Here is a 23,054-nt window from a genome sequence, read left to right on the forward strand (position 1 = left end):
CTCACATTCCTAGCACATAACAGACCAACAGGGAAGAATCTCCTTTAAATATTTGTGAAGAAAACAAACAAAATAATTGGGAAGAAGCTGCAAAATTGTTGAAGGAAGCCATTAACAAACCAGTAAGAATTACCTTCATAAATATTAGTTAGAGCCAAGCATCGTATTAAAGTTGATAAAATTTGAGGATTTGTGGTAAGAATGGAAGGATGAATGTATGGATGGCTTACTTTTATAAAGCCTCATGTTTAGACATCGTAGATATTAAATTTGCTGTCATCTCTAACATTTGGGCATTTATTCTTGCATATCGAAATAAAAGTTTGCATAAGTAAATCTTTCAATCACTTAAAAATTAATCTAATTCCCAATGTAATCTCTATACTTTATATGGTGATTCATTGAAGCATCTCTCTCTACTTAGGCCTTCTAAATGAAGTGAAAGTGTTCATCGTTTAGTCATGTCCAGCTCTTTGCGACCCCATGGACTAAAAAGGATAAAAGTTTTATACCAACAGGATATAACCCATATGTCTGAGCCTTTCCAGACATTTCTTAACTAGATAATATGTACTTGTGAGTATTTTTGTAAATTTACCACCATGAAATGCTGAAAGTGATGTGATAAATAATAAGTACATGATCTCTGTCTTAAAGGGAAATTTCACACATTCATACACGTTTTTGTCAAAACATTATTCCCTGAGCACAGGACAAAAGCAAGGAAAAAAATAAGCAGTACAGGCACCCTTATATTAACTTCATTGCAATTTACTTTCTAATTGTATAGTTAAAAACACATTTTTATTTCTCATATAATCTTTAAATCTGAAGGTATACGATAAAAGGATTTAGGTACTTTTACCTAAAATGAACTGTCCTGGAAGTTGTTTAGAGGCATCAGTTACTTCCTATACAATAAAAATGAATTGATAATATCATTTCTCTCTGTGATTTTCTGAACTGGAAGAAAGAAACTGGCTCAAGGTCCATTGTTCATAACTTGTATCTGCAAAGTCCTTTATCACAGATTGCTTTTGGGATAAATTATTGCTGGTGCACATTTCTACATTGTAATTTGTAGCCCACTAAACTCATGAGGTAGTTAACTAACACCAGATTTAGTTAACCAGGTCTGTATCCCCCATTTGGTATTTACATTGTACATTACTAGCTTTAAAGTATCCTCTCAGAAGATTTTTTGAAGTTGAGTATTTTTTTTTTAACCATTTCCCTGCATTCTCAAACTTATTGACCATGGAATATTCAGAAGAAATTTCATGTTAAAAATATAAATAATGGAAGTAAATTTTTTTAAAAATACTGCCAGAAGTGGTTAGGATTCTAAGCTTCCAGTGCTAGGAGGCACAGGTTTGATCCTTATTGGGCCACAAAGATTGCAAGCTGTGCAGCAAGGCAAAAATAGAAAAAATAAAATATTGCCAGAAGATCTCACTTAAAGTAGTTTTTCTGATATTTTTCCATATTAGAAATCTATAATAAAGCAGATGAAGTTGAAATTTTGGGGGGTTGGATGTATAACTTCTACCCAGCTTGCATAATTTATTATCATTCTTTGTCCTAGTATGAAAAAGTTCGTATATACAGAATGGATGGATCGTACCGTTCTGTTGAACTGAAGCATGGAATAATACCACAGTGCAGCAGATAATGGAAGGAATGCGTCTCTCTCAAGAAACACAGCAATATTTCACTATTTGGATCTGTTCAGAAAACCTCAGTAAGAAACTTGTTATTTTGATGTATAAACCTCATTATTCCTTTCTAAGAGTGAGTTGGTAAACTGAAGGGTAGCGTCAATTATTATTGACTTTTAAATTTTCAAATGATATAATATTCTTCTCTTTACATAAATTGTTTATGTTCAAACTGCTGAAACAGATAAGCCTCTGCTTGCTCCTGGCCCCTCTTTATTTCATACAATGTTGGGTTTTTTTTTTTTTTTTTACTAATTTTATGTACTTATTTATTTTTGGCTGTGCTGTTCTTCATGGCTGCGTGGACTTTTTTCTAGTTGTGGCAAGTGGAGCCTACTCTCTAGCTGTGGTTGAGGGCTTCTGATTGCAGTACAGCAGTAGAACAATGGCATCTGTTGTTGGGGAGCACAGGCTCTAGGGCGTGTGGACTCAGTAGTGGTGCCGCGTGGGCTCTAGAGCACAGGCTCAGGGGTTGTGGCGCACAGGCCTAGTTTCTCCCCAGCATCTGGGATAATCCCGGATCGGCCATCAAAGCCACGTCTCCTGCATTGGCAAGTGGATTCTTTACTTCTGAGTCACCAGAGAATGCCATACAATGTTTGAAGTGGTAAAAACCAAAACATTTTTTCTTGGCAATGAAATTTGATTTGAATGCTGTTTAAATGCAGTTTAAATTTCATTTGAATGCTGTTTAAATGCATCCAACTTGCCTTTATTTTCAGTGCTCAGCTCCTCTCAGAATACAGATATTCTTTTTCTTTATATTGGTTTTCTATCAGATCTTTCTATCGCAGTTCAGTTCAGTCGTTCACTCATGTTCGACTCTTTTTATTTAAACTCAGCCTAATGTCACTACAGATTTGGTCTCTCAGACAAAGTATTGCAAATGCATAAGGGATTTCATCGAGGTGGTTGTGATTTGTTTTCTAGTGATTTAACTATTTTTTTAAACACCAAATTTTTACTGATTGTATCATAATTAAATAGGCTATCATGGAATTTAGGATCTTAAATTCATTTGATAAATTTTAATTCATTTCCAGAATTATTCTCATAATTCTTACATTCTTAAAAAAACAGTTAACCTCAATTGGGTATAATATTGATTAAAATCAATATTGATTTAAATTTAGACCTTTAATTTGTGTGTGTTCAATACTTAGGTACAGAATTTAATGAAAAGTTTCTATGTGTTGATGTAATTAGTTCATTTTTACATTATCATTTATTAAGGGAAAGATGTTTTTCAGGCCTTCAACTCAAGCCTTATCATAAACCATTGCAACATGTTCGTGACTGGCCAGAAATACTTGCTGAATTGACTAATTTGGATCCCCAAAGGGAAACACCACAGCTTTTCCTAAGAAGAGATGTGAGACTTCCTTGGAAGTTGAGAAAAAGGTTTGCTCAGACATCTTTTTTATAGTCATTGATGTTCAGAATCTGCTGAGTTCCTATTTTACGCACCAGAGGCAAACATTGTGCTCTTCCTTTTCAGGAGGGTTCATTTCTGTTTTTCTGTTCAATCCTCACATCCCTATTGTAAATGGTAGAGTTTGAGTCAGTCTACTTACAAAGCCCCTGGTTGGTGTTTCCATTTCCACCTCCATTGTCTTAGAATACAAAAGAAATCGAGACTCCATCCTAAAGAGAATAGAGAGAACTAAAAAAAAAAATTCTAGATACAGAAGATTATATTTACAAAGGGGACATTAAAAAGTTATTCCTAGTAGTCAGTATGTAGCTATTTTAGATTCAACAGAGAACTATACATATAGTCTGTCCTAAATAAGTATGTCTGGATTTGAATTACTATAAATGTTAGAAGTGAAATAATGCCATCTGAAGGATGACCAGACAAGGAAAAAAACCTAAGGGATATATTACAGTTTAAACTAGGTTGATAGTCTAAATACAGCAGTAGCTTTGAAAACTGGGGAAAAGAAAAGTTCTGAGGTCTCATAAATTTGGTGAAGAAAAAGTATACAATGCATTTCCTCATTCTTTTATTCAAGGAAATACTAAACACATAAGGTTAAGCACATTTCAACACGTGAAAATTTCAGTGACCTTGCCCAAACTTGGTAAATGTTTATGTCTGACTGTTCATATTGTCTCGGAGAAGGCAACGGCACCCCACTCCAGTACTCTTGCCTGGAAAATCCCATGGACAGAGGAGCCTGGTAGACTGCAGTCCATGGGGTCTCGAAGAGTCAGACACGACTGAGCGACTTCACTTTCACTTTTCAGTTTCATGCATTGGAGAAGGAAATGGCAACCCACTCCAGTGTTCTTGCCTGGAGAATCCCAGGGACAGCGGAGTCTTGGTGGGCTGCCGTCTGTGGGGTCGCACAGAGTCGGACACGACTGAAGCGACTTAGCAGCAGCATTCATATTGTCTGTCTTATATTATCCAACTTAAGGTAAAAAAGACATTTGACAAAATTGAATAGCCTTTCTTGATAGAACTCTCAGAAAACTAGGAGGGGAGCTTCCTCAATCCTATAAATGGCATTTATAAAAAACCTGCAGTTAACATACTCAATGGTAGAAGACTGAAAACTTTCCTCCTAAGATCAGGAACAAGACAAGGATGCCTGCTTTCACCACTGCTGTTTAACACAGAACAAGAAGTTCTAACGAAAGCAGTTGGTCACACTCTCCCCAGCAGCACCAAAAAGTAAAGAAAGAAAAAAAAAAGGACATCCAAATTGAAAAGCAAAGTTAAACTGTCTCTGTTTATCAAAAATGACATGATCCTATATATGGGGAATTCCAAAGAATCTACACAAAAGCTGCTAGAGCTAATAAATGGATTCAGCAGAGTTGTAGGGCACATGCTCAACATGTGAAATCAATTGTTTCTATAACCAGCCACAGACACTCAAAAAAAAAGGAAATTAAGAAATCCTCTAGAATAACTTCTATAAGGATAAAATACCTAGGAATAAATTTAATAAAAGAGATGCAAAACTTATACATTGAAAACTACAAGAATAAAGTGAAGGGTTCACATTTCCCAATTTCTTAGTACAAAGCTACAGTAATCCAAGCAATTTGGTACTGGTATAAAGATAGAATTGAGAATGGAATAGAGTTGAGAGTCCTCAAATAACTCCATATACCATACCAACTACTTTTTTGACAAGGATGCCAAGTGAATTCAATGAAGAAAGAGTAGTTTCTTCAACAGATGATACCAGGGCAACTGGAAATTCACACGCAAAAGTATCAAATTGGACTCTGATCTCACACCACATCAAAAATTAACTCGGTGTCTTAATAACCTAAATATAAAAGCCAAAACCATAAAATTCTTAGGACAAAATATATGTGTAATCTTTATGACCTTAGATTTGGCCATGGAGCTTTAGATATAACACCAAAAACATGAGTAACAAAAGAAAAAATAGATAAATTGAACTTCATCAAAATTAAAATCATTTGTAAATCAAAGGACATTATCATTAAATAGAAAAGACCAGCTAGATAATAGAAGAAGATACTTGAAAATCATATATACGATAACTGTTTCAGTTTAGTTCAGTTCAGTCGCTCAGTCATGTCCAACTCTGCAACCCAATGGACTGCAGCACTCCAGGCTTCCCTGTCATCACTAACTCCTGGAGTTTACTCAAACTCATGTCCATAGTATCAGTGATGATATCCAACCATCTCATCCTTTGTCATCCCCTTCTCCTCCCCCCTTCAGTCTTTCCCAGCATCAGGGTCTTTTCTAATGAGTCAGCTCTTCGCATCAGATGGCCAAAGTATTGGAGTTTCAGCTTCAACATCAGTCTTTCCAATGAATATTCAGGACTGATTTCCTTTAGGATGGACTGGTTGGATCTCCTTGCAGTCCAAAGGACTCTCCAGAGTCTTCTCCAACACCACACTTCAAAAGCATCAATTCTTTGGCACTCAGCTTTCCTTATAGTCCAACTCTCAGATGCATACATGACCACTGGAAAAACCATAGCTTTGGCTAGATGGACCTTTGTTGGTAAAGTAATATCTCTGCTCTTTAATATGCTATCTAGGTTGGTCATAGCTTTTCTTCCAAGGAACAAGTGTCTTTTAATTTCATGGCTGCAATCACCAACTGCATTGATTTTGGAGCCCCCAAAAATAAAGTCTCTCACTGGTTCCATTGTTTCCCCATCTACTTGCCATGAAGTGATGGGACTGGATGCCATGATCTTAGTTTTCTGAATGTTGAGTGCTTACTATTCAGAATATAAAAGGAACTCCTACAACTTAGCAACAAAAAGACAACTCAATTAAATTGGGTAAAGGACTTAACATTTCTCCAGTAAAGATACACAAGTGGCTAACAAGCACATGAGATGTTGTTCAAGATCATTAGGCATTAAGGAAATGCAAATCAAAACAAAAAGAATCCACACCTACTGCTGCTGCTGCTGAGTCACTTCAGTCGTGTCCGACTCTGTGCGACCCCATAGATGGCAGCCCACCAGGCTCCACCATCCCTGGGGTTCTCCAGGCAAGAACAGTGGAGTGGGTTGCCATTTCCTTCTCCAATGCAGGAAAGTGAAAAGTGAAAGTGAAGTCGCTCAGTCGTGTCCGACTCTTTGCAACCCCATGGACTACAGCCTACCAGGCTTCTCCGTCCAGGGGATTTTGCAGGCAAGAGTACTGGAGTGGGGTGCCATTGCCTTCTCCACCACACCTACAAGGGTGGCTGTAATAATAGCAGTTTATAAAGGAAGATATTGAGGGTTGAGGAAGTAGAGAAAATAGAACCTTTGTATGCTGTAGATGGTAATATAAAATGGTGTGGCCTCTGTGGAAAACAGTGGAATAGTTCTTAAAAACACTAAACATAGAATTACTATTTGATTCAGCAATTCCACTCCTAGGTGCATACCTAAAGAAAACAAGAGCTCAAATATCTGTATTCCAACATTCTTATCAGCAATATTTATAATAACCAAAAAGGTGGACACAAGCTGAGTGTTCATCAACAGATCAATGGATAAAGAAAATGTGGTATATACATACAATGGATTCTTATTCATCCATAGAAAGGAATGAAGTTCTGAAACATGTCATAACATGGATGGACCTTGAAAATATGTTAGGTGAAATAAGCCAGACACAAAAGGAAAAAGTGTTTGATTTTACTTACATTAAATAAATATCTAGAACAGGTAAATTCATAAACAGTATGTTAGAGATTAGCACAGGTGTGATGTGCAGAGAGTGAGGACTTACTGGTTACAGAATTTCTGTTTGGATGTTGACATGTGAAAATAGTGGTGATGGTTCACAGCATTATGAATGTAATGAATGCCACTAAATTCTACACTTAAAACATAGGTAAAGTGGCAACTTTTATTAAACAAAATGTGATAGATCTATGAAATCTGCAAGTAATCTAAGTATACTCAGCCTGTTTTCCTTCTTCACTTAAATATTTTCAAAGTTGGCTGGTAGAGAAAGAGTAATAATAATGATAGTACTTGGACATTAAATTAATTGCATTTTATACTACCACTTAGGTAAAGTAGGTTCAACTGAAAAAGAAGCAAGGTTTAGTGAATACTTACAGTGAGTCAGAATATCATCATCTGGTTAAGTGGGTACATTCTTTCACTCCTGTGTAATTGAGAAATTCCTGTTTTACCATCTGAAAAATAGAAGAATTGCATTGTTTTGGTTAGAATTATTCTTTTAGGATAAGAAGAGCCTACTTTCATTTAAAAAGAACAGTTGTTGACTAATACTCCCTGAATACACTATTAGGAATTATAACTATTCTCTACTCAAATTCTTCAAATTCACTAAGTCGGTTTTTACTAACTAGAAAAATATTTTCTTTCACTTTTTCCCAACATTTAGTTTCAGAAATTAAAAACCCATAGGAAAGTTGAAAAAGTAATAAAATTCATACCATATACCATTCATTAAATTCACTAATTGTTAACATTTTACTATATTTGCTTCACCTTTCCTCTCTTTTCTTTGTAAACCATTTAAAATTGAGTTGCAGGCATCATGGCACTTCATCCTTAAATATTTTAACATCATCTTATAAGAACAAGGATGTACTGTACATACTACAGTACCACTGTCAACCTAATAAAATTAGTATTTCCACAATAATATCTAATATCAGACCCATATTTAAATTCCACCCCCCCCCCCCCCCCCCCCGCCGTTTCTCAGTCTCTTAAAACACTCAACTGAAGAAGCTAGTCAACCTTCATGCTTTGTATTTGTTACCTCTTTGCTTCTTTTAATCAAGAGCAATCCCCTTATCTTTTTTCCTCCATGAAATTCTGATTCAATTTTTTAAATATTGTGTGGAGTGTTATTTTAGTTAGCAAGACAACAAAACTTTTTACTGTAAGGAATCTGGGTCATTTTGAATCATATATGGAAATACTCAAGTATTTATTTAGAATCTCTGTCATTGGTGATCATATTATTCCAGGTATAAATGTATTCTGTGGGGTAGCATTTTTCAGTCTTTTTTAATCTTATCAGATTAAGGGAAACTTTAGTTTTTAAAACTTAAAGTATGCTCTCCTTTCATGTTATTTATCAAATAAAAACTGTTAAGCTCTTTTCAAACTTCATGTATCCTTCTGGGAATGGACAATACTTCTTTCATCTTCTTTGTGGTTCACTACTATGTTGTGTGAAGCATAAAATTTAGAAGGATGTTTGAGGAATATAAAGAATTTAAGTAAAATTAAAGTAAAATTTAAGTAAAATTTAACTAGAAATTACTCACACTCATATCCATAATTTTACTGGACTTGAATCAGAGGTTAGCAAATTGGTCTATTACCATATCTGAACTGTTGCCTATTTTTGTATATCCTATAAGCTATTAATGGCTGAAAAATTCAGAAGAATTAATATTTCATGTCATGTGAACATTTCATGAAACTCAAATTTCAGAATCAGTATAAAAAGTTTTAGTAGAACTCTGACATTTGTAGATGTATTGTCTACAGCTGCTTTTGTGCTAAACTAGAAGAGTTGAGTCACTCTATTAGAGACTTTATGACTCACAAAGCTTAAAATAATACTGTCTGGTCTTTAATAGAAAAGACTTGTCAACCTCTGCTCTAAAGCAAAACCAGCTTATTTATATGCAGTTACATAGCTTTTGCTTTTTCATGTGAGTGACAAGTTGTACATTTATAACAGGAAATTGTGGCCTAATAACCATACTGTATTTTCTCCTTTAAGATTGAAGACCCACTAGCTATTCTTATTCTCTTTGATGAAGCCAGATATAATTTATTGAAGGGCTTTTATACAGCTCCTGATGCTAAACTGATAACATTGGCAAGTCTACTGTTGCAGATAGTTTATGGAAATTACGAGAGTAAGAAACACAAACAAGGTTTCCTAAAGTAAGTATTTAATATAATTCATGGTCTTGTGCTGTGCCCAAGATTCAGTTTACCAAGGAAGTTTAGAAATATGTTATTAAGAACTATTTAGACACTGGTTTGGAATTAAATAACATAAGGCATGGAATGAGAAGAAAATCTATAGTAATGCATTCTTTTAAGTTATATTCTCTCCAAGGTTATTTTTCTTATATTTGAATATAGTGTGATATGCTTTATACTTGTCTTTCTTTACTGTATGTTTAAATAAGTTCACTAAAACCTTAGATAAGTAGTAAAAAAAAAAAAAATGTTATAAGGCAGACACATTTCAGAATCCCACCCAAAAACTAGTTCATGTTTCATGTTGTGAAAAAACATTGAAGTTTAGCACATCTAAAGTTTGTTTATTGTAGTTTTCAGTATTCAAAAATATTTTGTGCTTACTGAAAGAAGAAACATTTCTCTAGACTGAACAATGTTGGGATCTTGACTTCTTGCTTAAAATGTCAAGTTCTCTGATATTTTAAGTATAGTATTTTTCAGCTCAAAAATCATTTAAAACCATTTATATCTAGATGATTATATTACTTTAGCTACTAAAGATAATTTATTTTTAAAATGTTGGCATATTTGCTTACAGTGAAGAAAATCTCAAATCTATTGTACCTATTACCAAGTTGAAAAGTAAGGCACCTCACTGGACAAACCGAATACTTCATGAATACAAGGTAAGCTGTTAAATAGAAATAAAAAGACATAGCCTAGTTGACATTTTGTCAATATTATTAATGTTTTAAACATAGGTACATTAAATTTATATTCCTGAAATAAAAAAGTTATAGTTCACATATCTGAAAGAAAAAGTAGCAAGATACTTTATTTTTAACAATATAGAATTTTTTACTGACTACCTTCTATATGCTGGTACTGTGGTAAGTGCTAGAGATTTTTTAAAAATACGAAATAATATACTGTCTTTATCCATGCACTTAAAATGTAATAAATAAGCATTATTTTTAGACCTTGATTTTTATTTTTTAATAGATCTCAGAAGAAAAAGTGCCCTTGGGATAATGTCACACATGTTATTCTTTGGGTTAGCCTTGATTTTAGAGACTGTTTAGTTGACCTGTTTGGATTGTTAAAGGTACATTCTCCTTTCACATCTCCTTATTTTACTTTGTTTTTAGAATCTTAGTACAAGTGAAGGTGTCAGTAAAGAAATGCATCACCTACAGCGCATGTTCTTACAGAACTGTTGGGAAATTCCTACATATGGAGCTGCTTTTTTCACAGGACAGATATTTACAAAGGCAAGCCCCAGTAATCATAAAGTCATCCCTGTGTATGTAGGTGTGAATATAAAAGGACTTCATCTCCTCAACATGGAAACTAAGGTAGATTTTTATCTTTTCAGCTGTTTTTGACCAGTCACACTATATATATAATATTTAAAATAACAGTAGTAGGCTACATGAACAATTTCATTTATAATAGCAGAGGATGGGGGTTGAAAACAAAATTATTACCAATAGGGAATTGTAGTACATTTCTACATTGAAATACCTTGCAGCCATACAAAAGAATGAAGAATATTTTTGTGTAGAATGATCCCTAAGATATATTTGGTTCTGAACCATATGTAATATGCTATCATTCATGTAAAAATGGGTGGTAATGGGTAGTTAACTGAAGAAAACAAAAACACTAACACAGAAAGATACACGCACATCCCTTTTCATTGAAACATTACTTACAGTGGCCAAGATAAACAACTTAAGTGTTATCAGTGGACAGATGGCTAGAGAAAATGTGTGTGTGTGTGTGTGTGTGTGTTATGTTCTTACAGGATTGTTGGGGGGAATTCCTACGTATGGAGCAGCTTTTTGCACAGGATAGATATTTACAAAGGCAAGCCCCAGTACTCAGAGAGTCATCCCTGTGTATGTAAGGCATGAGTATGAAGGTTATACACACACACACACACACACACACACACACACACACACAATGGAATATTATTATTTGGCCATTAGAAAGAATGAAGTCTTGCCATTTGCAATAATATGGATGGACCTTGAGGCCATTATGCTAAGTGAAGTAAGTCAGACAAAGATAAATGCCATATGATCTCATTTGTGTATGGTGAAATCTTAAAAAAACAAAGAAGCTTATAGAAATAAGAACAGACTGGTGGTTGCCAAAGGCAGAGAGTTGGGAAATGGGCAAAATAGGTAACGGGGGTCAAAAGATAGAAACTCTGAGCTGTAAAATACGTCATGGGATGTAGTATAGAGCTTAGTTAATGATGCTGTATTGCATATTTGAAAGTTGCTGAGAGATGAATCTTAAAATTCCTCATTACAACAAAAAAATGTGTTAACTGTGTATGGTGATGAATGTTAACAATATTTGCAGTATATACACATACTGAATCATGCTGTATACCTGAAACTAATATAATGTCATATGTCCGTTATACCTCAAAAAATGTGGGCAAGTGAAAACTAGATTTATATAAATATGTGTTGTGGTGCTTCTGTATGGATAAAAAGTTTCTTAAAGCCTTTGGAGAAGGGAAACTGTGTAACTGGGCATAGGAGTAGAAGGGAGACATTTCACTTTATAGCATTTTGCAACTTAAAAAAAATTTAACTGTGATTGTATTATTTAAAAATTAGATATAAATGAAAAAGATACAAATTTTAAAAGGAAGTAAAATATCTGAAACAAGTGGTTCATTTTGAAAATTTGAATTAATTACAAGAACATATTTGGGGGCAGGATGAAGTATGGATTGGACTGTGAATACCTGTTAGAACACTTGAGAGCTTTTCTATTCCACCATCTTGGTCTGGTGGAGGTGATGGAATTCCAGTTGAGCTATTTCAAATCCAAAGATGATGCTATGAAAGTGCTGCACTCAATATGCCAGCAAATTTGGAAAACTCAACAGTGGCCACAGGACTGGAAAAGGTCAGTTTTCTTTCCAATCCCAAAGAAAGGCAATGCCAAAGAATGCTCAGACTACTGCACAATTGCACTCATCTCACACGCTAGTAATGCTCAAAATTCTCCAAGCCAGGCTTCAGTAATACGTGAACCGTGAACTTCCAGATGTTCAAGCTGTTTTAGAAAAGGCAGAGGAACCAGAGATCAAATTGCCAACATCCACTGGATCATGGAAAAAGCAAGAGAGTTCCAGAAAAAGATCTATTTCTGCTTTATTGACTATGACAAAGCCTTTGTGTAGATCACAATAAACTGTGGAAAATTCTTCCAAGTGATGGAAATACTGGACCACCTGACCTGCCTCCTGAGAAATCTGTATACAGGTCAGGAAGCCGCAGTTAGAACTGGACGTGGAACAACAGACTGGTTCCAAATAGGAAAAGGAGTTCATCAAGGCTGTATATTGTCACCTTGCTTATTTAACTTATATGCAGAGTACATCATGAGAAATGCTAGGCTGGAAGAAGCACAAGCTGGAATCAAGATTGCCGGGAGAAATGTTAATCCTCAGATATGCAGATGACACCACCCTGATGGCAGAAAGTGAAGAACTAAAGAGCCTCTTGATGAAAGTGAAAGAGGAGAGTGAAAAAGTTGGCGTAAAGCTCAACATTCAGAAAATGAAGATCATGGCATCTGGTCCCATCACTTCATGGGAAATAGATGGGGAAACAGTGGAAACAATGGCTGACTTTATTTTTGGGGGCTCCAAAATCACTGCAGATGGTGACTGCAGCCATGAAATTAAAAGACGCTTACTCCTTGGAAGGAAAGTTATGACCAAACTAGATAGCATATTCAAAAGCAGAGACATTACTTTGCCGACAAAGGTCCGTCTAGTCAAGGCTATGGTTTTTCCAGTAGTCATGTATGGATGTGAGAGTTGGACTGTGAAGAAAGCTGAGCGCTGAAGAATTGATCTTTTGAACTGTGGTGTTGGAGAAGACTCTTGAGAGTCCCTGGGACCGCAAGGAGATCCAACCAGTCCATCCTAAAGGAAATCAGTCGTGAATATTCATTGGAAGGACTGATGCTGAAGCGGAAACTCCAATACTTTGGCCACCTCATGTGAAGAGCTGACTCATTGGAAAAGACCCTGATGGCTGGGAAAGATTGAGGGCAGGAGGAGAAGGGGATGACAGAGGATGAGATGGTTGGATGGCATCACCGACTGTATGGACATGGGTTTGCATGCACTCTGGGAGTTGGTGATGGACAGGGAGGCCTGGCGTGCTGCAGTTCACGGGGTCGCAAAGAGTTGGACACGACTGAGCGACTGAACTGAACTGAAGCGAAGCTTATGTAAAAAGGCATTTTAGATTAGGAAATTTCACTGTAAACCTAATTTTTATTTTCATCATTTAAGTCTTATTTATGTAATCACATAACTTCTGAAAATATCCCAGTGGTAGTTTCATGATAACTCAGAATCATTGTTATGGCAGCAGTTATGTTACCATACTATTAGATATGCCTGTGAATGGAGAGAAAGACAGTGCAGGGACATATGCAGAAGAGGGACTGGCTTCAGTAATTCACTTGGAACGTGACTTTTTGAAGTCTTTGATATTGGCTTGTTTTTGAGTCATTTGCTTATCATTTTCTATTTAGACTATTTTATTCATACAAAATATAAACTGTTTCTTATTAGCTTATAACTACTTTTTTATTCCCTATTGTACTGTTTGTTAAAGGAAATGAAACAAATTCCCCTTGTCATTTCAAGAAATTTTTCCTCTGCAATTTTAGAGCATTTTATATCAATATCTGCAAATTCTTCTTCACTGATCTGGTGGTGATGCCATGGGCGTAACACTGAGCCTTTTCTCTAAACTGTGTATTATGTTTGACTTTTGGTAGCATTCCAAATTTAGGCAACAGTAAAAAGCTTTATATAGTATTCAAATGATGGTTCAGTAATATCTTATAACATTTCATCCTATGAATAATATTCTGTTCCAGGAATTGAGTGAGAGAGCAGTAGCAGGCAGAGGATGATAATAGGATTATTAAGAATCTGCTTTTTCTAGAAATAGAAATGCTGTCATTGGGTATATACAGGGGTGATTGAAACCAAGGATAATAATGTTTTCTCGCCACATAATCATTACCTGCGTGCTCTGTAAGCTACAGGTAAATTTATGGCACTATAAAAGCTCTAAGATTTTCAAACCATAAAGATGAGAACAGTCAGCTTGTCGTCAGTTGTCTTAGATTGAGCAAGACCTAAGGTGTCTATATGGTAAATATGACAGACTTGCTTAAATGGAGTAAACACCTTCATCTGAAAAAATATCTTTATTTGCATTTAAAACTCTGTTTCATTGTGTACTTTGTGTAAATAGCTATCTTAGCAGATCCTACCCATATGTTATATTTTATAAGTATAGTTATTTGTAAGCAAAATGTTATTATTTTCCCATTAGACATGGTATACACATGTAAATTAATTACATTATGTTTCACTTACAGAACCTCACTTTCAAAATGCCCTAAATCATAATCTTTCTGGCATATCCTTTGTTTATTATTTACAGTCATTATGTTAAGAACTGCTAGTCCTGGAGAGGTAATGTTTCTAAATATACTTATTTTAAAGGATGGCATGAACATTTTCTTTTATATATGTATGCAAAGAATATATTTATTTTTAGGGTAAGAAAATACAAGTTATTACTAGGAGATAATTATTTTTTAAATAATCAAATATATTGGATTCCTATTTAAATATACCATTATTTAGAACATGTAGGTACAAGGTACTGTCATTGTTTTTTAAATAGTTCTGTTGAATATATGAAGGATATATTATTGATTTTTAAAATAATGCTGATATTTACTATAAATATGGGCTTCCCCCATGGCTCAGATGGTAAAGAATCTGCCTACAATGCAGGAGACCTGGGTTTGATCTCTGGGTTGGGAACATCTCCTGGAAAAGGGAAAGGCTACCCACTCCAGTATTCTGGCCTGGAGAATTTCATGGACTGTATAGTCCATGGGGTCTCAGAGTCAGTCACAGCTGTGACTTCCACTTTCTTTCACTTACTATAAATATAACAGTGTACTTATTTTCAGTGATACGAAATTGCCTAAGTCACCAATTTTACCACATTAAATAAATTTCAGATCTGAAAGTACTGTATGAATATTCAAAAGGTACTGAATATAGTAAAAGGAATTGTTTTTAACCTGCAGAAAGTAAACTTTTAGTACACTTAATTTTCTTTTTTTTTTTTTTTTTTAATTTTATTTTATTTTTAAACTTTACATAATTGTATTAGTTTTGACAAATATCAAAATGAATCCACCACAGGTATACATGTGTTCCCCATCCTGAACCCTCCTCCCTCCTCCCTCCCCATACCATCCCTCTGGGTCGTCCCAGTGCACCAGCCCCAAGCATCCAGTATCGTGGATCGAACCTGGACTGGCAACTCGTTTCTTACATGATATTTTACATGTTACAATGTCATTCTCCCAAATCTTCCCACCCTCTCCCTCTCCCACAGAGTCCATAAGACTGTTCTATACATCAGTGTCTCTTTTGCTGTCTCGTACACAGGGTTATTGTTACCATCTTTCTAAATTCCATATATATGCGTTAGAATACTGTATTTATGTTTTTCCTTCTGGCTTACTTCACTCTGTATAATAGGCTCCAGTTTCATCCACCTCATTAGAACTGATTCAAATGTATTCTTTTTAATGGCTGAGTAATACTCCATTGTGTATATGTACCACAGCTTGCTTAGCCATTCATCTGCTGATGGACATCTAGGTTGCTTCCATGTCTTGGCTATTATAAACAGTGCTGCGATGAACATTGGGGTACACGTGTCTCTTTCCCTTCTGGTTTCCTCAGTGTGTATGCCCAGCAGTGGGATTGCTGGATCATAAGGCAGTTCTATTTCCAGTTTTTTAAGGAATCTCCACACTGTTCTCCATAGTGGCTGTACTAGTTTGCATTCCCACCAACAGTGTAAGAGGGTTCCCTTTTCTCCACACCCTCTCCAGCATTTATTATTTGTAGACTTTTGGATCGCAGCCATTCTGACTGGTGTGAAATGGTACCTCATAGTGGTTTTGATTTGCATTTCTCTGATAATGAGTGATGTTGAGCATCTTTTCATGTGTTTGTTAGCCATCTGTATGTCTTTTTGGAGAAATGTCTATTTAGTTCTTTGGCCCATTTTTTGATTGGGTCGTTTATTTTTCTGGAGTTGAGCTGTAGGAGTTGCTTGTATATTTTGAGATTAGTTGTTTGTCAGTTGCTTCATTTGCTATTATTTTCTCCCATTCTGAAGGCTGTCTTTTCACCTTGCTAATAGTTTCCTTTGATGTGCAGAAGCTTTTAAGGTTAATTAGGTCCCATTTGTTTATTTTTGTTTTTATTTCCAATATTCTGGGAGGTGGGTCATAGAGGATCCTGCTGTGATGTATGTCGGAGAGTGTTTTGCCTATGTTCTCCTCTAGGAGTTTTATAGTTTCTGGTCTTACGTTTAGATCTTTAATCCATTTTGAGTTTATTTTTGTGTATGGTGTTAGAAAGTGGTCCAGTTTCATTCTTTTACAAGTGGTTGACCAGATTTCCCAGCACCACTTGTTAAAGAGATTGTCTTTAATCCATTGTATATTCTTGCCTCCTTTGTCGAAGATAAGGTGTCCATATGTGCGTGGATTTATCTCTGGGCTTTCTATTTTATTCCATTGATCAATATTTCTGTCTTTGTGCCAGTACCATACTGTCTTGATAACTGTGGCTTTGTAGTAGAGCCTGAAGTCAGGTAGGTTGATTCCTCCAGTTCCATTCTTCTTTCTCAAGATCGCTTTGGCTATTCGAGGTTTTTTGTATTTCCATACAAATTGTGAAATTATTTGTTCTAGCTCTGTGAAGAATACTGTTGGTAGCTTGATAGGGATTGCGTTGAATCTATAAATTGCTTTGGGTAGTATACTCATTTTCACTATATTGATTCTTCCAATCCATGAACATGGTATATTTCTCCATCTATTAGTGTCCTCTTTGATTTCTTTCACCAGTGTTTTATAGTTTTCTATATATAGGTCTTTAGTTTCTTTAGGTAGATATATTCCTAAGTATTTTATTCTTTCCGTTGCAATGGTGAATGGAATTGTTTCCTTAATTTCTCTTTCTGTTTTCTCATTATTAGTGTATAGGAATGCAAGGGATTTCTGTGTGTTGATTTTATATCCTGCAACTTTACTGTAGTCATTGATTATTTCTAGTAATTTTCTGGTGGACTCTTTAGGGTTTTCTATGTAGAGGATCATGTCATCTGCAAATAGTGAGAGTTTTACTTCTTCTTTTCCAATTTGGATTCCTTTGATTTCTTTTTCTGCTCTGATTGCTGTGGCCAAAACTTCCAAAACTATGTTGAATAGTAATGGTGAAAGTGGGCACCCTTGTCTTGTTCCTGACTTTAGAGGAAATGCTTTCAATTTTTCACCATTGAGGATAATGTTTGCTGTGGGTTTGTCATATATAGCTTTTATTATGTTGAGGTATGTTCCTTCTATTCCTGCTTTCTGGAGAGTTTTTATCATAAATGGATGTTGAATTTTGTCAAAGGCTTTCTCTGCATCTATTGAGATAATCATATGGCTTTTATTTTTCAATTTGTTAATGTGGTGTATTACATTGACTGATTTGCGGATATTGAAGAATCCTTGCATCCCTGGGATAAAGCCCACTTGATCATGGTGTATGATCTTTTTAATGTGTTGTTGGATTCTGATTGCTAGAATTTTGTTAAGGATTTTTGCATCGATGTTCATCAGTGATATTGGCCTGTAGTTTTCTTTTTTTGTGGGATCTTTGTCAGGTTTAGGTATTAGGGTGATGGTGGCCTCATAGAATGAGTTTGGAAGTTTACCTTCCTCTGCAATTTTCTGGAAGAGTTTGAGCAGGACAGGTGTTAGCTCTTCTCTAAATTTTTGGTAGAATTCAGCTGTGAAGCCGTCTGGACCAGGGCTTTTGTTTGCTGGAAGATTTTTGATTACAGTTTCAATTTCCATGCTTGTGATGGGTCTGTTAAGATTTTCTATTTCTTCCTGGTCCAGTTTTGGAAAGTTGTACTTTTCTAAGAATTTGTCCATTTCTTCCACGTTGTCCATTTTATTGGCATATAATTGTTGATAGTAGTCTCTTATGATCCTTTGTATTTCTGTGTTGTCTGTTGTGATCTCTCCATTTTCGTTTCTAATTTTGTTGATTTGATTTTTCTCCCTTTGTTTCTTGATGAGTCTGGCTAATGGTTTGTCAATTTTATTTATCCTTTCAAAGAACCAGCTTTTGGTTTTGTTGATTTTTGCTATGGTCTCTTTTGTTTCTTTTGCATTTATTTCTGCTCTAATTTTTAAGATTTCTTTCCTTCTACTAACCCTGGGGTTCTTCATTTCTTCCTTTTCTAGTTGCTTTAGGTGTAGAGTTAGGTTATTTATTTGACTTTTTTCTTGTTTCTTGAGGTGTGCCTGTATTGCTATGAACTTTCCCCTTAGGACTGCTTTTACCGTGTCCCACAGGTTTTGGGTTGTTGTGTTTTCATTTTCATTCGTTTCTATGCAAATTTTGATTTCTTTTTTGATTTCTTCTGTGATTTGTTGGTTATTCAGCAGCGTGTTGTTCAGCCTCCATATGTTGGAATTTTTAATAGTTTTTCTCCTGTAATTGAGATCTAATCTTACTGCATTGTGGTCAGAAAAAATGCTTGGAATGATTTCTATCTTTTTGAATTTACCAAGGCTAGCTTTATGGCCCAGGATGTGATCTATCCTGGAGAAGGTTCCATGTGCGCTTGAGAAAAAGGTGAAATTCATTGTTTTGGGATGAAATGACCTATAGATATCAATTAGGTCTAACTGGTCTATTGTATCATTTAAAGTTTGTGTTTCCTTGTTAATTTTCTGTTTAGTTGATCTATCCATAGGTGTAAGTGGGGTATTAAGGTCTCCCACTATTATTGTGTTATTGTTAATTTCTCCTTTCATACTTGTTAGCAGTTGTCTTACGTACTGTGGTGCTCCCGTGTTGGGTGCATATATATTTATAATTGTTATATCTTCTTCTTGGATTGATCCTGTGATCATTATGTAGTGACCTTCTTTGTCTCTTTTCACAGCCTTTGTTTTAAAGTCTATTTTATCTGATATGAGTATTGCTACTCCTGCTTTCTTTTGGTCCCTATTTGCATGGAAAATCTTTTTCCAGCCCTTCACTTTCAGTCTGTATGTGTCCCCTGTTTTGAGGTGGGTCTCTTGTAGACAACATATGTAGGGGTCTTGTTTTTGTATCCATTCAGCCAGTCTTTGTCTTTTGGTTGGGGCATTCAACCCATTTACGTTTAAGGTAATTACTGATAAGTATGTTCCCGTTGCCATTTACTTTATTGTTTTGGGTTCTAGTTTATACACGGTTTTTGTGTTTCCTGTCTAGAGAATATCCTTTAGTATTTGTTGGAGAGCTGGTTTGGTGGTGCAGAATTCTCTCAGCTTTTGCTTGTCTGAAAAGCTTTTGATTTCTCCTTCATACTTGAATGAGATCCTTGCTGGGTACAATAATCTGGGCTGTAGGTTATTTTCTTTCATCATTTTAAGTATGTCTTGCCATTCCCTCCTGGCTTGAAGAGTTTCTATTGAAAGATCAGCTGTTATCCTTATGGGAATTCCCTTGTGTGTTATTTGTTGTTTTTCCCTTGCTGCTTTTAATATTTGTTCTTTGTGTTTGATCTTTGTTAATTTGATTAATATGTGTCTTGGGGTGTTTCGCCTTGGGTTTATCCTGTTTGGTACTCTCTGGGTTTCTTGGACTTGGGTGATTATTTCCTTCCCCATTTTAGGGAAGTTTTCCACTATTATCTCCTCAAGTATTTTCTCATGGTCTTTCTTTTTGTCTTCTTCTTCTGGAACCCCTATGATTCGAATGTTGTAGCGTTTGATATTGTCCTGGAGGTCTCTGAGATTGTCCTCATTTCTTTTAATTCGTTTTTCTTTTATCCTCTCTGATTCATTTATTTCTACCATTCTATCTTCTAATTCACTAATCCTGTCTTCTGCCTCTGTTATTCTACTATTTGTTGCCTCCAGAGTGTTTTTAATTTCACTTATTGCATTATTCATTATATATTGACTCTTTTTTATTTCTTCTAGGTCCTTGTTAAACCTTTCTTGCATCTTCTCAATCCTTGTCTCCAGGCTATTTATCTGTGATTCCATTTTAGTTTCAAGATTTTGGATCAATTTCACTATCATTATTCGGAATTCTTTATCAGGTAGATTCCCTATCTCTTCCTCTTTTGTTTGGTTTGGTGGGCATTTATCCTGTTCCTTTATCTGCTGGGTATTCCTCTGTCTCTTCATCTTGTTTAAATTGCTGAGTTTGGGGTGTCCTTTCTGTATTCTGGCAGTTTGTGGAGTTCTCTTTATTGTGGTGTTTCCTCGCTGTGTGTGGGTTTGTACAGGTGGCTTGTCAAGGTTTCCTGGTTAGGGAAGCTTGTGTCGGTGTTCTGGTGGGTGGAGCTGTATATCTTCTCTCTCCTTTCGAAGAGTTGGGTTGCTTTTCTGGGTGCCTGATGTCCTCTGCCGGCATTCAGAAGTTGTTTTGTGGAATTTACTCGACGTTTAAATGCTCTTTTGATGAATTTGTGGGGGAGAAAGTGTTCTCCCCGTCCTACTCCTCCGCCATCTTGGCTCCTCCCCCCTACACTTAATTTTCTTGAAAACCACTGATAGAACGGGCATCTTTGTTTTCCCATCATTGGGTAAGTTTAAAATGCACATACAGTGTGTTGATTTGTTATACTTAACCTATTTCAAAATGGTTACCACTATAGCATTAGCCACACCTCTATCACATCACATAATTATAATTTATGTTTTCTGGTGAAAACATTTAAGATCTACTCTCTTAGCAACTTTCAAACATATAGTACAGTATTGCTAACTATAAGCACCATGCCCCACATTAGATTCCCAGAACTTAATTCATTACTGAAAGTTTGTACTACTTTGACCAACATCTCAATTCCCCCCACCCGCCAGTCCCTGATATAACCACCATTCTACTCTCTGTTTCTATGAGTTTGGCTTTTTTAGATTGCACATATTAAGTGGTATCATCCTATGGTATTTGTCTTTCTTTAGCTTAAGGTCCTCCAGTTCCATCCGTGTTGTTGCAAAAGACAGGATATCCTTATTTCTCATGGCTGAATGTGTGTGTGTGCATAAATATACATACATAGCACAGAATGGGCATCTTCAAATAATTTTGTCATTCTGATAAAAAGAGTATCATTGCTCAAGAAGTCTGCTGTGGCTCTGTGCTGCAGGCTATGTCAAGTTACCAAGTGAACCGTTCTGTTTAGACCTGACTAGATAAGTGTAGATAGTAAGAGAAGATAGGTGTTGTTTTTAATAAATATTTCAATATTAATGATTTCCAATTATGTTGCAGGCTTTACTCATCAGTCTTAAATATGGTTGCTTTATGTGGCAATTGGGAGATGCTGATTCATGTTTTCAGATCCATAGCATGGAAAATAAAATGAGCTTTATAGTACATACAAAACAGGTAAGTACCTAATCAGTTCTTGATATACATGATAGTAATAAACTCTACTGTATTAGTAAAATTATTTCTTTCTTAAAAAATGACAGTCCATTTTACTTCAAGTAAAACTTCTAACGTGAAATTAATATTATTTAAGACCAAGGTAAAAAGGCAGGTCTTTCCTAAACAAAGCAAGAAACTTAGCTGAATAATTTATTGCACTCTTATAACAATGAAAAATTCCTTTTCAAATAGAGAACACTGTGTCTACTGCCGTGTATGTCATTTACACATTTTTATATGTTTCAAATTTATTGTTGACATGTATTTTCCTTTGTAGGCCGGCCTTGTGGTAAAACTGCTGATGAAGCTAAATGGACAGTTAATGCCCATGGAAAGAAATTCGTGAGAGGAAACCAGCTGATACTCAAGCCACCACATTTTGTGATGTAGATTTTTTCCATGAAAGATTTCTTAACCTTACTTTTAACAAGGCATTTAGTCTCTTGTAATATATATATATACTATTACATTGTACAGAATCTGTACTCATGTTTGGTGTGTGATATACCAATTAGTTTTATATAATATCCTTATAAGTTAATTTTTAAGAGAAACACACAAAAATGTGTAGATTGATAGTCTGTATAACATTAGACAAAACAGTAAGCTTTAAAAAAGTTATTTTTGGTAAATGATAAAGAATTTAGAGGGGAATATGATGAAATTAAAAATACAGGTTTGCTATATCTTTATGTGTGTGTCATTTCAAAATATACAGAAAGTCAACATCTGAATAAAGAAAATGTTTTCTACTTAAAGCATATATAACACTATTACTTAAAATGTGTTTTTGTAATCTTTGAACATTTTTCACATGTTAAGATACTTAGTTAAAATAAGCTAGTATATCTCAAACTATTACAGTTATTGAAACTCCTGCATCATAATTATCTGAGTACCTCTTAAAAACAAGGATTTCAGGGACTCATTCTAGACAGGTTCATTCACTGTCTTCAAAATAGCAGGGCCTGTGAATTTTTTCTTAAGTTTTAGTTTGTTTTCTGTTGATGCAATTCCAGACCCAGAAATGAATTTGTATTATTAAAGTTAAGTAAATTATACAAACTTCCTGGCACACAAACACATACACACATGGACACATAGACTAAGGGACAGTCTCTGGTATTAGTTGTTTGATTTATTAAGAACATGCTGTATTTTTATGAGTTGGCACAATGGTGTAATATTGCCTTTACATTGTAGGAAGTAGATCACCAAATATCTGGTGGTTTTCTTTAGGGAAGCACTGATGTCATATGAGTAGCTAACTTGATTAATCTGCTATTTAATATTGAAATCAGGCTTTCCAAGTTTTCTAGA

At 35.2% G+C, this 23,054-nt stretch overlaps 1 pseudogene across 1 annotated transcript; it reads left to right on the forward strand.

Moving 5' to 3' along the window:
- Window positions 1-16: 16 nt before the first annotated feature.
- Window positions 17-22,504, forward strand: LOC113888774 (annotated as a pseudogene). The gene is made up of 8 exons (XR_003510052.1): window positions 17-122; window positions 1,586-1,741; window positions 2,969-3,119; window positions 8,943-9,109; window positions 9,732-9,819; window positions 10,282-10,488; window positions 21,576-21,692; window positions 22,012-22,504. The product of XR_003510052.1 is annotated as a krev interaction trapped protein 1-like (transcript).
- The last annotated feature ends 550 nt before the right edge of the window (window positions 22,505-23,054 follow it).

This window comes from Bos indicus x Bos taurus, unplaced genomic scaffold, assembly GCF_003369695.1.
Source record: "Bos indicus x Bos taurus breed Angus x Brahman F1 hybrid unplaced genomic scaffold, Bos_hybrid_MaternalHap_v2.0 tig00001695_arrow_arrow_obj, whole genome shotgun sequence".
In the NCBI taxonomy this organism is placed as follows: Eukaryota; Metazoa; Chordata; class Mammalia; order Artiodactyla; family Bovidae; genus Bos; species Bos indicus x Bos taurus.